This window comes from Ascaphus truei, chromosome 16 (assembly GCF_040206685.1).
Source record: "Ascaphus truei isolate aAscTru1 chromosome 16, aAscTru1.hap1, whole genome shotgun sequence".
Taxonomy (NCBI): domain Eukaryota; kingdom Metazoa; phylum Chordata; class Amphibia; order Anura; family Ascaphidae; genus Ascaphus; species Ascaphus truei.
In genome coordinates this window covers 7,812,026-7,822,657 of record NC_134498.1, presented here as the reverse complement: position 1 = coordinate 7,822,657, position 10,632 = coordinate 7,812,026, and the positions used below count along the sequence as shown (strand labels likewise).

Here is a 10,632-nt window from a genome sequence, read left to right as displayed (position 1 = left end):
CAACCCTGTCTTAAAGCATTGCCTTGCATACAGATCAGAGGCCAAGAATGGATATGGATATCCGATGTGAAGCCGGAAATAAGACAGAAAAGACCGTTTCGGGGGAAGAAGGTGAGTGATGAAATAGCCGTCACTGTGTAACTCTTCCAATTACCTGCAACTTCATGCAGAGAAATAGCAACGCTTGTTTTTAACGTGCTAAGCGCCTAATGGGGAATTCAACTGCTGAGAGGTTAAGGGAGTTACTAACCCAAACTCAGCGACGTTTCTGTGTCTCTGTGATAACTCCCCCAGGACATGCCTGAAAACCAGAGGTAACTCAATGTATTTTTGATAAATAGAAACATGACCTTCTGGGGTGGGGTATATAATGGGTACTGGGCCTGGTGAGGTGGGTATAACGAGTACTGGGCCTGGTGAGGTGGGTATAACGATTACTGGGCCTGGGGAGGGGCGTATAACAGGGTACTGGGCCTTGGGAGGGTTGTATAACTGGGTACTGGGCCTGGGGAGGTGGGTATAACGGGTATTTGCCCTGTGGAGGGCAGTATAACGTGGTATTGGGGATGGGGTATAAGTGGCACAGGAGCTCTTGCGATACAGAGTATCACTGCCCCTGGTTACAAACACTTCATGTCTCCTGCAGATCAGGACACGCACGAAGGTGGTGCCCTTTGTGCCACCAGACGACGAGGTGGGCTACAAGGCGGCCGATGACGCAGACGTGGTGTACGATGACCAAGGAGCATACGACAGGTGTGGCCGGATCTGCTGCTTCACCTTTTTTAGGCGGAGGAGAAGACCCCGGGAGCAGGTAGGAGAATACGAGAGGTGCGGACAGATCTGCTGCTTCACCTTTTTTAGGCGGAGAAGAAGCCAGGAGCAGGTAGCAGAGGAGCCAGGGCGTAGATACAGGGGTATTCTAGGGGCCCTGAGAAGTTGGTTTGACCGCAGGAGAGGCAGATAAGATCAGGAAGGCTGAGGGAGGGGCAGGTACTAGAGGGAGATAGGGATATTGGGCGTGAGAGGGTGAGAGAGAACAAGGAGCAGGGCCAGAGCACGGGTTTCATGCGCCCGAGGCGAAACTTAAAATTTGTGCCCCAGTTGTATAAAAAATAATAAGATAAATAAAATAATAAAATAAACAGTGGCGTAGATATCGGGGCTGCAGGGGGTGCGACCGCAACCCAGCGCGACGCAAAATAAAAATAAAAGGGCGCCAAAATACTGGATAAAAAAAAGAATAATAATTTAAAAAAAAAGATAAATAAATAAAATAATAAGAGGAAAAAATAATAATGATTATTAATGCGCCCCTAGGACCTCTGCGCGCTAGGCGACCGCCTAATGGCCGGCCGGCCCTGCGAGGTATGCGGGAGGAAAAGGGGTGAATGGGATAGATATGCAGGGGGATGGGGGAGCAGGTGAGTTATACACAGGGGCACAAGGGCCCCATCACCTGCATCTCTATATACTGAGTGTGCCCCTGTGTATAACAACGCTGATCTGTGCTGCTCCATCTGATCTCACTGCGCAGTGATCCAGGGACCATCCGATCGCCATTTAATGGGGTCAGGAAGGAATTTTTTTCCCCCATTGCACAGCAGGGGTTATGTTTCGCCTTCCTCTGGATCACAGCAACAAACTGCCCTTTGTGCATGAATTATCAGTGAGATCTTTATACACCCTGCATTGGTCTTCACCCCTTTGCTGCCGGAGGGGCCTGCAATGCATTGCTCTGCGTGTTACTATATCGCTCTGCAATGTGCTGCAGGCCCCTCCCAGCAAAGAGATTCATTATTTCAATAAAATACTCTCTTTAATCAAACCTATGTGTAGTGTCTTTTCTATCCGTTGTATCTATTGCTAACAGCTCAGTGATTCTTCCCCAGGACGCTGCACTAGTGTCACGCTGCCAAGCCCGGGTGTGAGGGAGATTTATAGGGTCACATATACACTTCTGCCAAAACACTAGTGCAAACAGGAAGCCCCTCTGATCTGTCATATCTTTTATTACACAAAATGGTATCTAAAAAGGTAAAAAGAACATACATGGGATTCTGCTACAAATATCTCTCTAATTACAAACCAATTAGCAAATCATTCAGGTTAGAGTCGAGCGAAAAGAAAGGGTTAAGTATCTCATGTACAGTATATGCAGTGTAGGCTGTTCTGCGCATTACATGCAGGGGACAACGTTTAGGGGATATAAGTAATGCTGATCTCAGAGCTGACCGGCTGACCTGCTCTACCGGCTGACCTGCTCTACTGGCTGACCTGCTGACCTGCTCTACTGGCTGACCTGCTGACCTGCTCTACTGGCTGACCGGCTGACCTGCTCTACTGGCTGACCGGCTTCCCTTCTTTCAGCTAAATGACCTGAATTGTGGCCTCTGTATCTCCCAATTAAACGTTTTATTGGCATATTCTTGTTTGACTCGTTCTATACAGACATTTTCTATATATTCATTGTGGGTTTTGATAACATCTGTAAGATCTCTCAGAATATCACATTCTGTACGTTTGTGTTGAAGATTTTTCCATTCTCAATTTACTTAATATTAGATTTTGGCTTCAATTATTTATATCGAGCCCAAAATACCTTTATACAGAATGCTGCTCCCTTTAGCCCACAAATGCTGCTTCATTAAAGCCCATGGGTGGCACTTTATGCATTCTCAAACTTTTAGGCAACATCCCTAATTTACAAAAGTGGGATTAAATCTGTGCATATTTAAATGGTTAATTTTCTTACTCAGACTCCTAAATCCCTCCCCAAATATATCCGTTTCACATAAAAGTGTGTGCGCTTCTCCTTCCGCCTAACTGGCACGTCGTCCTTACGGGCGCCACTCCTTGCAACTCCACGCTGCCCTCCAGTGGCAAAAGAAATAAGATACATTTACTATACTCGTCTGGCAGCTGCTCCCGTATAAGGTGGGTAACTCTGTATTAGGGGTCTTGGTAGACTATATTTTATACTTATGTCGGATAGATGAGGAATTAATATTCCTAACGGGTTATTGTGAGAGGCCTTAGATCTTATCCTATATGCACGCAGCCCTCGCCTCTCTGACCTTGAACACATACTTCAATCTGATTTTTTGAGACTTGAAACTGGATTTCTTAAAACAAACTGATTTTAAACACTGACAAGACTGTAACAATAGTATTTGGGACCAGAGCTAAATTGCTAAAGCTGCCAATGACAGAGCTTCAGATAAAAACCAACTCTAATACCATCCTAGCCCGTTACAGGTTTGAAATATCTGGGCATATAGTTCAACTCCCATTTAACATTTGGGTTGCACATTGATACCCTGACATCCAAATCCTATGCCAAACTAGGTGTACTTTACAGGAACAAATCCTCCCTAAGGCCCTCATGCAGTAATCGCCTACAGCGATTCAGTAAGCCCAGAGAAGCTGGCGATAAGAGCAAAAATTACCGTTTTTTTTGCCGGAAAATAAATAAATAAATAAAATCGGCAGACGCGCGGTGATAAGCCACTTTTCGGCACTGATCGCCAGTTTTTCAAACACGCTCAATTCTATAAGCCCTGATCAGTTTATTGCGGCTGATCGCCACTTTAAAATTGCTGTTTCTTCTCCAAATTGTCCAGTCACAAAAGTTGGCAAGAAGGTGGGGTGAAGCTGCGATGAAAATAAAATGCATGTGTCCCAGAGCTGATATCCATTAATATCAGCACCAGAGACCCCCGGCATGAATCCGATACATAAAAAATGCATTTACAGGCAACTTCATTACCGCCAAGGCAATGAAGGGGTTATATACCCGTGCCAGGCTTATTGCGGGTAGCGGGGTGGGTGAAGGTGGTATTTGGCCCTGGGTGGGTGTTTAGGCCTTGCGGGGGGTTGCGGGATGACTTAACCTCTTCTTTAACTTAGCGGTTAATACCGCTAAGGTAATGAAGGGGTTAATCCCTCCCGCTATCCCCCCTCCCGGTAGGCCTAAACACCCATCCTTGGGGCCAATACCCCGTTCACTCACCCCCGCTACCCACAATAAACAAAAATACACATAACAGCCCCACTGGCCACCTCCTAGGTCCCTAATAAACCATTACAATATTCATAAAACCATTATTTTTTTTACACACAGGATTAATACCGCAGTCCAGCAGGGGTCCCCGGTGGTCCAGATGGGTGTCCGCAGGTTCCACAGTTCATCCTGGGGGGTGCCCACCGGTGTCTGGGGGACTTCGGGTTGTCCCCGCTAGGCTCTGTGGGCCTCCAGGTGGTCCCCGCGGGTGTCCGTGGGCACCAATGGCGTCCACGCGGTTGTCTGGGAGCTTTCAGGTGGTTCCCACAGGTGTCTAGGGGCCCTCGGGTGGTTCCCACGGGTGTCTGGGGGGCCCTCGGGTGGCCCTGTGGGTGCCTGGGGCCCCCACAGCTGTGGGGCCACCAGTTCTTCCCCGCAGGTGTCCTTCGTGGGTCCTCAGGTGGTCCCTGTGGTTGTCCTTGGGTTGTCCTTGGGTTGTCCCCGTGGGTCCCCGCTGGCCTGCTGTACCAATCCTGTATTTAAAAAAACAAAAACATGGCCTACATTTACATGAATACAGCTCCCCCCACCCCACCAAACACATACAGCACAGTAATGGGCACAATAACTATTATCCAGGCACGTGCTCATCTCTCCATCTTTACTATACAGACTTGCACAGACGATAGTTGCGAGCTGTGACTCCCAGACAGGCAGAAAGCTGCAGTGATACCCAGGGGGAGGGGGAGAGACCTCTGATTGCTTCCTCCTCTCCTGCAGCATCTCCCCCAGTGTATCATCCCATACAGGAGTCACAGCATGGGGGGGGGGGGGGGGGGGGGGAGGGTCCCATCCTATATGGCAGAGGAAGGATAGCAGTGCCTGTCCTACCCCTCCTTGTCACATGGGATTAGGGCTATGTTATTCAGTGAGGGGTTGTATGTTTGTATTAGTAGGGACAGGCAAGGCCGGAGCCAGATGGGGTTCTCCTGCCTCTGTCCCCCCTGTCTCCTGACCCTTCCTGTAGCCGGACATACAGAATATGGATAACAGAAGGGGAAATAAAACTAAGAGGAGCCGGCAGGAGAAGGCCGTGTCATATCTATTCTTATTACCGTATTTCCTCGATTCTAGGACGCACTTTTTTCCCCTATTTTCACAGGCTGAAATAGGTCTGCGTTTTAGAATCGATGTATTTAAAAAAAAATCCGCTAGGGGGCGCTGCTGCAGATGCCGGCCAGGATATTCACAGTGTGCATGAACATCACATGGCTGCGATCATCCCCCTCCCCTCCCCTCCCATTCTCTCCCCCTCCCCTTCCCCCCATCCCCTCCCCCCCCCTCCCCTCCCCTCCCCATGAGGTGCAGAGGGATCGGAGAGGTCTGTCAGGGCACATCAACATTGCCCAGAAGCCCCCGCCCTCCGAATGCCCTCCGAATCCCCGTGTGAAATGCAGGAGGTGCAGAGGTAGCTGTGTCTTTCTGGATGTGTTTGTGTGTCTCTCTCTCTGTGTCTCTGTATGTGTTTGTCATTGTGTGTGTGTGTGTGTGTGTGTGTCACTGTGTGTGTGTGTGTGTGTGTGTGTGTGTGTGTGTGTGTGTGTGTGTGTGTGTGTGTGTGTGTGTCTCTCTGTGTGTGTCTCTCTGTGTGTGTCTCTGTATGTGTTTGTCACTGTGTGTGTGTGTGTGTGTGTGTGTGTGTGCGTGTGTGTGTGTGTGTGTGTCTGTATGTGTGTGTGTCTGTATGTGTGTGTGTCACTGTGTGTGTGTGTCACTGTGTGTGTGTGTGTGTGTGTGTGTGTGTATGTGTGTGTGTGTGTGTGTGTGTGTGTGTGTGTGTGTGTGTGTGTGTGTGTGTCTCTGCTAGCAAAAGCAGGATAGGAGATTGTTAGAACATGTTCTTTTTACTTTAAGGAAAGCAATGAGTACAGGAATAAAAAGGTACTTGGTAACATCATAATAAGGGCCACTAAATGTAAATGGCTCGTGTGTTTATTTATCCCGGACACCTTCCTGCCCGTCCTGTTCTTACTGCTCTCTCATGCTCCCCTCTCTCACTGCTTTGAAATCTGATGCTGGCTGCTCTAACAGCAAAGGGTTAAGAAAAATCCCCCCCACACTGCCACTGCCCCTGCCATATCTGTCTCTCTCTGGTCTGTGTGTGCCCCCTCCCCCCCATCCTCTCCCCCCTCCCCCCCATCCCTCCAATCTCTCCCCCTTCCCTCCCATTCTCCCCCTTCCTTCCCATTCTCTCCCTCCCCCTTCCCTCCCATTCTCCCCCCCCTTCCCTCCCCCCCTTCCCTCCCCCCCCCTTTCCCTCCCATTCTCTCCCCCCCCCTTCCCTCCCATTCTCACCCCCCCTTCCCCTCCCATTCTCTCCCCCCCATCCCTCCCATTCTCACCCCCTTCCCTCCCATTCTCCCCCCCCCTTCCCTCCCTTCTCTCCCCCCCCTTCCCTCCCATTCTCTCCCCCCCCCCCTTCCCTCCCATTCTCTCCCTCCCATTCTCTCCCCCCCCTTCTCTCCCCCCCCTTCCCTCCCATTCTCTCCCCCCCCCTTCCCTCCATTCTCTCCCCCCCCCTTCCCTCCCATTCTCCCCCCCCCTTCCCCTCCCATTCTCCCCCCCCCTTCCCTCCCATTCTCCCCCCCCCCTTCCCTCACATTCTCTCCCCCCCTTCCCTCCCATTCTCTCCCCCCCTTCCCTCCCATTCTCTCCCTCCCATTCTCTCCCCCTTCCTCACATTATCTCTCCCCCTTCCCTCACATTCTCTCTCCCCCTTCCCTCACATTCTCTCTCCCCCTTCCCTCACATTCTCTCCCCCTTCCTCACATTCTCTCCCCCCCCTTTCCCTCACATTCTCTCCCCCCCCTTCCTCACATTCCCTCCCCCCCCTTCCCTCACATTCTCTCCCCCCCCTTCCCTCACATTCTCTCCCCCCCCTTCCCTCACATTCTCTCCCCCCCCTTCCCTCACATTCTCTCCCCCCCTTCCTTCACATTCTCTCCCCCCCCCTTTCCTTCACATTCTCTCCCCCCCCTTTCCCTCACATTCTCTCCCCCCCCTTTCCCTCACATTCTCTCCCCCCCTTCCCTCACATTCTCTCCCCCCCCTTCCCTCACATTCTCTCCCCCCCCCTTTCCCTCACATACTCTCCCCCCCCTTCCCTCACATTCTCTCCCCCCCTTCCCTCACATTCTCTCCCCCCCCTTCCCACACATTCTCTCCCCCCCCTTCCCTCACATTCTCTCCCCCCCCTTCCCTCACATTCTCTCCCCCCCCTTCCCTCACATTCTCTCCCCCCCCTTCCCTCACATTCTCTCCCCCCCCCTTCCCTCACATTTTCTCTCCCCCCCTTCCTCACATTCTCTCCCCCCCTTCCCTCACATTCTCTCCCCCCCCTTCCTTCACATTCTCTCCCCCCCCTTCCCTCACATTCTCTCCCCCCCATTCCCTGCACATTCTCTCCCCCCCCCTTCCCTCACATTCTCTCCTCCCCCCTTCCCCTCACATTCTCTCCCCCTCCTTCCCTCACATTCTCTCCCCCCCCCTTCCCTCACATTCTCTCCCCCCCCTTCCCTCACATTCTCTTCCCCCCCTTCCTCACATTCTCTCCCCCCCCTTCCCTCACATTCTCTCCCCCCCCTTCCCTCACATTCTCTCCCCCCCTTCCCTCACATTCTCTCCCCCCTTCCCTCACATTCCCTCCCCCCCCTTCCCTCACATTCCTCCCCCCCTTTCCCTCACATTCCACCCCCCCCTTCCCTCACATTCCATCCCCCCCTTCCCTCACATTCTCTCCCCCCCCTTCCCTCACATTCCATCCCCCCTTCCCTCCCCCCCTTCCCTCACATTCCACCCCCCCCCTTCCCTCACATTCCACCCCCCCCTTCCCTCACATTCCATCCCCCCCTTCCCTCACATTCTCTCCCCCCCCTTCCATCACATTCCATCCCCCCTTCCCTCCCCCCCTTCCATCACATTCCACCCCCCCCTTCCCTCACATTCCCTCCCCCCCTTCCCTCACATTCCACCCCCCCCTTCCCTCACATTCCACCCCCCCTTCCCTCACATTCCACCCCCCCCTTCCCTCACATTCCCTCCCCCCCCCTTCCCTCACATTCCCTCCCCCCCTTCCCTCCAGTTTCTCTCCCCCCATTCTGCCTGTCGCTCCCCATTCTGTGTCTGCCTCTCTCTCCCCATTGGTTATTGAAGTGTCATGTGACCCTGCCTAGTTAAAAAATAAACACAAAAATTCTGCACATGTAATATAGTGGGATTTTTTTTCCCAATTTTTTTTTTATTAAATCAAGGGTGCGTCTTACAATCGAGGAAATAGGGTAAATAGTTGTATGGGGTTGTATGTTTGTATTAGTAGGGACAGGCAAGGCCGGAGCCAGATGGGTTCTCCTGCCTCTGTCCCCCCTGTCTCCTGACCCTTCCTGTAGCCGGACATACAGAATATGGATAACAGAAGGGGAAATAAAACTAAGAGGAGCCGGCAGGAGAAGGCCGTGTCATATCTATTCTTATTAAATAGTATTCTCCCCGAGCTGCACTCAGACCTCTCTCCCACACACAGCCACGGGACAGCCCACTAAACAGACACAGCCCAGCCCCCTGTGATGTCAGCAGGACCTCCTCTCTGTCTAAGCCTGCACAGGGCCAGGGGCCTGCCTCTATCACAGAGGCGGGGCTTGGTGAGGGGGGAAACCCCATGGTCACTACTGGCGCCTGCCCTTACCAGGGCTTACCGTGATACCCAGTGACCCCACACAATGGCCTCCTCCCACCGGGTGATCGCAGGACAATATATATATATATATATATATATATATATATATATATATATATATATATATATATATATATATATATATATATATATCACACAACAGCATATATATTACAACCAATAACTTTACTTGTGAGCATAGAAGGAACTTGCATATAATAACAGGTGTCCCTCTCTAGAGGCGACACTACTACGGCGTCTCGCAGGACGCAACCTCCTCCCACCGGGTGATCCCGCCCCGTGATACCCAGTGACCCCACACAATGTGTCCCTTTAAATGATATGGGTGTGTGTGTGACTGCGCAGCCACTAGTCCCGTGTGAGGACTCTGTTGGTGCACTTGTTGTTACTGGTTACCTGCCGAGCGCTCCCGTGCTCGGGCCTGCAATGGCTTCACAAAGGATCAGACGAGCTCCCACACGACATCCAGGATCCACCCGCGTGGTGATCCGTCAGGGGCGATCCCACCCTGAAGATAGTCCAGCTCTCTTTAATGGCGGAGACTTGAGCCCAAGTCTCTCCGCAGGAAACGCAGCGTCCGCTGTGTCCCCAACTATCAAACAGCTAATGGGGCAGGTCCCAAACCTAGGGCCTGTCCCTATAGCACTCAGCTACTGGTGACTCAGGGCTATCTGGGGCCTGGGGGGCTGCTGGCCTAGTGCAGGGCGTCACTGACTCCCGCACCCGACCTCCTTCCCTTAGCTGCTCCGGTCACCAACTGTCACCAACTGCCAGCCCGCGAAATGTATCCATCTCCCTGCAGGGACATGCTGCCGCCCTATTGGCTCCCTTGGGACATGTGACTCTGTCCCTGTGCACCCTGGGGGCTGACTGCCCTGTGAGTACCCGAAGGGGCTCTGAGCCCTGACAGGGGACCTGGCTACACTTGCGATCGCGGGCTATTCCTTTGCTGTGCAGTGGCTGTGTGTGTATCGGTGGCTGTGTGTGTATCGGTGGCTGTGTGTGTATCGGTGGCTGTGTGTGTATCGGTGGCTGTGTGTGTGTATCGGTGGCTGTGTGTGTGTATCGGTGGCTGTGTGTGTATCGGTGGCTGTGTGTGTATCGGTGGCTGTGTGTGTGTATCGGTGGCTGTGTGTGTGTATCGGTGGCTGTGTGTGTGTGTATCGGTGGCTGTGTGTGTGTGTATCGGTGGCTGTGTGTGTGTGTATCGGTGGCTGTGTGTGTGTGTATCGGTGGCTGTGTGTGTATCGGTGGCTGTGTGTGTGTATCGGTGGCTGTGTGTGTGTGTATCGGTGGCTGTGTGTGTGTGTATCGGTGGCTGTGTGTGTGTGTATCGGTGGCTGTGTGTGTATCGGTGGCTGTGTGTGTATCGGTGGCTGTGTGTGTGTATCGGTTGGCTGTGTGTGTGTGTATCGGTGGCTGTGTGTGTGTATCGGTGGCTGTGTGTGTGTATCGGTGGCTGTGTGGGTATCGGTGGCTGTGTGGGTATCACCCCTGGCGCTCCCTTTGCCCCCTTGGCGCTCCCTTTGCCCCCTTGGCGCTCGCCTTGCCCCCCTGGTGCTACTGGCGCTCCCTTTGCCCCCCCTGGTGCTCCCTTTGCCCCTCCCTGGTGCTCCTGGCGCTCCCTTTGCCCCCCCTGGTGCTCCCTTTGCCCCACCTTGCACTCCCTTTGTCCCCCCCCTGGCTCTCCACTTGCCCCCCTGTCTCTCCTTTGCCCCCCTGGTGTTCCCTTTGCCCTCCTTGCCCCCCTGACGCTCCCTTTGCCCCCCTGGCTCTCCCTTTGCCCTCCTTGCCCCCCTGGCTCTCCCTTTGCCCCCCTGGTGTTCCCTTTGCCCTTCTTGCCCCCCTGACGCTCCCTTTGCCCCCCTGGCTCTCC

The 10,632-nt window shown here is 52.9% G+C and overlaps 1 long non-coding RNA gene across 1 annotated transcript; it reads right to left on the bottom strand.

Moving 5' to 3' along the window:
* Positions 1-4,096: 4,096 nt before the first annotated feature.
* LOC142467276 (uncharacterized) lies at positions 4,097-9,779 on the bottom strand. The gene is made up of 2 exons (XR_012788334.1): positions 9,153-9,779; positions 4,097-4,536 (listed from the first exon to the last, which is right to left on the bottom strand). It is a non-coding gene; the product is annotated as an uncharacterized LOC142467276 (long non-coding RNA).
* Between the last annotated feature and the right edge of the window lie 853 nt (positions 9,780-10,632).